Raw genomic sequence first — 4,194 nt, forward strand, 5'->3', positions numbered from 1 at the left:
GTATTCAGTGTGGTGTCATATGTTTCTAACAAACCCAAACATATTTAGTTTTTCTCTCATAAAAAAAAGTGGGTGAACTTAGACTTGTTTCGCAATTAGCAATTCAAACAGTGACTTCCCATCATTTAACTCAACAAAACTTTCAAGTTGCCAAAATCTGGAGAGACTTTTTTTAAGTAGATTTCCTAAAACAGTTATTCCCAAAGAGCTCAACCCCCAAAACTCTTATCTCAATTATATTTAACTTAAAGTTAAGTCATTGAATCAAGTTACTTTCCTTGCTCATGAATTGTGTAACAGAATTAATAAGATCTTATTAACTTTAAGTATAATAAAATTATAGTTGATGTCTCTTGAAACATGTCTGTATTAAGATTAACAAGCTTAAACTTTCAGACCAGATATTTAATACTGAGTATTTCCCAGATCACATGAACCTGAAATTCATTTGGGTAGGTGTCTTTTGTATTTTTAGTAAGCACTTAATTTCTTTTAGGGCTTCCCGGGTGGCTCAGAGGTTAAAGCATCTGCCTCCAATGCAGGAGACCCAGGATCGATCCCTGGGTCAGGAAGATCCCCTGGAGAAGGAAATGGCAACCCACTCCAGTCTTCTTGCCTGGAGAAACCCATGGACTGAGAAGCCTGGTTGGCTACAGTCCATGGGGTCACAAAGAGTCAGACACGACTGGGCGACTTCCCTTTCACTTTAGTTTCTTTTCAGCGAGTCACACAGCTCGTTTGCACATTGCTGCATAATTCTGATACTCTCTGTCGGTGAAGACGTGCCTCTGTGACAGACATCCACACAGAGACCTCAGTTTCCCTGCTGTCCCTCTTTCCTCTTCAGTCTCAGGAACTGTCAAAATGGGTACAGCTCAAAGGCACAGGAGGAGAAAAGCAGGTTCCTCTTAGAAAGCCACTTCTCACTGCACAGGCAAAAACCAGTTTTTACAACATAAGAGAGCCCCATTTGGCCATTTTCAAGGGGAGATCTCCTTCAGTACCCAAATAGCCAGTTCAGCTTAACCAACAGACAACTGTTGTTGTTCAGTCACTCAGTCGTGTCCGACTCTTTGTGACCCCATGGACCGCAGCACACCAGGCCTCCCTGTCCATCACCAACTCCCAGAGTTTACTCAAACTCATGTCCATTGAGTCAGTGATGCCATCCAACCATCTCATCCTCTGTCGTCCCCTTCTCCTCCCACCTTCAATCTTTCCCAGCATCAGGGTCTTTTCTAATTAGCTGACTCTTCACATCAGGTGGCCAAAGTACTGGAGCTTCAGCTTCAGCATAGTCCTTCCAATAAGTATTCAGGGTTGATTTCCCTTAGGACTGACTGGTTTGATGGAGTGCACTCACCCCTGCACTTCTAGATGAGCTTGCAGATGGCTCTGAAACAGACTTCAAACTAAGCGATCAGTTTCGAGGAGCGTCTTCGCCACATGCAGTTACCAGGGCCCTCTCAGGAGGTCTCTGAGAACACTTAATCCTTCCACTTACTCTCTTTCCTAATCAGCGGGGTCCCCCCTCAAACCAGGATGCAGACCACTAACAAGGGTCAAAACCAGGAAGAGAGAGCAGGGTGTGGACTCACATACTGAGACAGACAGACACACACACACACTCCTGAGACGATAAACAAACCCAGTCCAGAAGGCTCACTCGGATTCAGTGGCTTAAAAGCTAAGGAATTTCATGCTGTTCTGCTTCCCACTCACAGATTAGTTTCAGCTGCACTGCGGTGTCGTCACTTAGAGAGCCATTTGGGGCCGTGTCTCCCTGGATCCCAAGGAATCTTGGAAAAAGCAGCGTTACAGTAAAATAACATTGTATTCCTATACGTGGGAGCATCACTGAAAACGACCTAGTTCTGTAAAACTCACCCCAGGAAACTCTGTGACGGAGCAGAGCTCTGATGTCGCATTCTGCACACAGCCCGTGTCACCAGCAGTGTCAGGGCCTCTGGGGGTGGCACTGAGGTCAGGGTGCTGGCGTGTGGGGGCGGCGTGGGGACACACACAGAGCACAATGTCCAGGCCTGCAAAGGCCGGCGCCTGACGCTGCAACTGCACAGCAGTAAGAACAAGGCACACGCCAGGCCGAAGTTAGACGTGGCTGCCAGCCCACTCCCGTCGCTGTGAGGCCAGGCCCTGCTGAGGGAGGTGTGGCGTCTCCGCTCCGCGCAGGGGCTTCAGCCGGGGTCCCTCCGAGCTCTCTGGGTTCCCAGGTGTCAGAGAAAAACGACAAGTTTCTGAGTTTTTCACGTCACTAAACATGATCTAGCAAAACCGTGTATACACTGTATAGTTTAGTTATGGAAAACAGGGAAGCTTTTATCTAGAAAGAGAAATGTTGAATTAGTAAGCTCTCCCACTAGAGCAGAAGTTTAGTAAAGGGAGGTGAACTGAAAGCACCCACAGGGGTGTGTGCACCACTCTTCTGGGTGAGCTGCAAACATGACTCGAACAACGAGAAATCTGTCGGACCTCCTGGGCTGCTGGCTCACTCGGACCCGCTCCCCTCCTCCTGGGGCTGCTCCCCCAGCTCTGGGTCCTGCCCACCTCACGCGGGCTCCATCAAATGGGCAGATCAGGTGAGAGCTTGGAGCCCTGAGGAGAGGACCCTGGGGGATGCATGCAGGAGCCAGCCTCCTGCTCCAACCCCAGAGGGGCCCCCACCCCCACCCGACAGCTCCGCACCCCGTCCTGGGGCAGCCTCTGGCCTTTGTGAGGCACAGGGACTAGACTCCAAGGTGCACGTGCAGGAGGAAGAGAAGCCGGTCTTCCCATTGTGCTTCTTTAAATAGGGACGCATTGAAAGGAAACGTCAGCCCGTCAGCCCATCGCCAGACCAGCCCTGATGCCGGCTGACCCTGCATGGCGCCCGGCCACACCCATGTGGCTTTGCCACAGGGCTGACTCTCACCCCTGAACTGCTAACACTGCCCTTCCTGGTGGACCCTGCGCCTGTCCTGGACAGGCAGACATGGCCGCTCAGTGCTCTGCAAACCGGGGATGCACCTGGGCCCGATGGCCGGGGTCAGCGGGGTGCTGCTGTGCTGCACACAGTTCACGGGCCTCAGCTGCGAGGCTGCTGCCCAGCCGGCCACCACCCAAGCCTCAGGCCCTGCTGTGAAGATGGACGGTGCCAACTCCCCGGCGGGGTTTGTGCCAAAGAGCGAGGCACCCTCGGCATCCAGCACTGTGACTGTGAAAGCCTCAGAAGCCAGAACAGCAACACCGGCAGAGCCGAGCGAGGGGACGCTCGGGGTGGAGGAGGGCGAACGCCGTCAGGCAGCAGAGGCACCGGGATGCTGGGTCATCATCTCAGGAGGCTCCTTCGGCCCGAATGCCGAGCTGTGTCTTCCCAGGAAGTTGGTCAGGGTGGAGCCAACACCAGCTTGGCTGGGACAGGATGCAGAGACTGAACCGGGAAGGTCAAAGTCCCAGTGAGGGTCACGTGGGAATCAAGCTGACCTTTTCAGATCTTAACCTGAGTTTTGAGCACATGAAGACTTATCATCACAGCTGCATCTCCAAGAATGAAAACCTCTGCAGCAAGATGAACAGCACTGAGAGATACACAGGGACGTGCCTTCAGGTTCTGTGAACCGAGGTCACTTGATTCAAGTTCTGGGCGGTGGAAACAGCCTCGGCCCCCAGGGTCTCTGCGAGGGAAAGAACCCCAGGAGGAACGCGGTTTGCTGGGTGTGTTTAACGTTGAAACCGACTCTCCAGTTGAGGCAAGCAGGTGTTAACCTCCTGACCTGTGTGCGCCCCCCGCCCCCGCGCTCCCCAGGGCACACGAGACTCTCACGACCAATAAATGTGTTCTCCAAAAACACTCAAGGGCACTTTCAACAGATACAAGCTTTTCATTTTAATTGCACATTCGTGGCAAGAAAAAGATGTCAGCACTGTCAGTCAAACTGTGGGGCCAACACGTGAGGGTGGCGGCCTGCAGCCCAGCACTGCGAGGCGGGTCCCCCCGACGGCTCCCTGACTCGAAACCCACAGCGATTAGGAGTAACGGGCTGGCTGCACACCTGGTTAAAAGCAGCTCTCACATCCAGACAAGTGATTACTCGCATCTCCCTCCAGTGTCAGCAGAGCCTCACAAAGGGGAAGCAAAATTCTCGCTTGGATAAGCTTCGCCGGGGAGACGCTCCCTCGGCGGGTGTCGGGGTAATG

General features: G+C 52.5%; 1 non-coding gene across 1 annotated transcript; it reads left to right on the top strand.

The window, feature by feature from the left end:
• Nucleotides 1-500: 500 nt before the first annotated feature.
• On the top strand, nt 501-572 carry TRNAW-CCA. The gene has a single exon. It is a non-coding gene; the product is annotated as a tRNA-Trp (tRNA).
• Nucleotides 573-4,194: the final 3,622 nt, after the last annotated feature.

This window comes from Bison bison, unplaced genomic scaffold (assembly GCF_000754665.1).
Source record: "Bison bison bison isolate TAMUID 2011002044 unplaced genomic scaffold, Bison_UMD1.0 scf7180017863606, whole genome shotgun sequence".
NCBI lineage: Eukaryota > Metazoa > Chordata > Mammalia > Artiodactyla > Bovidae > Bison > Bison bison.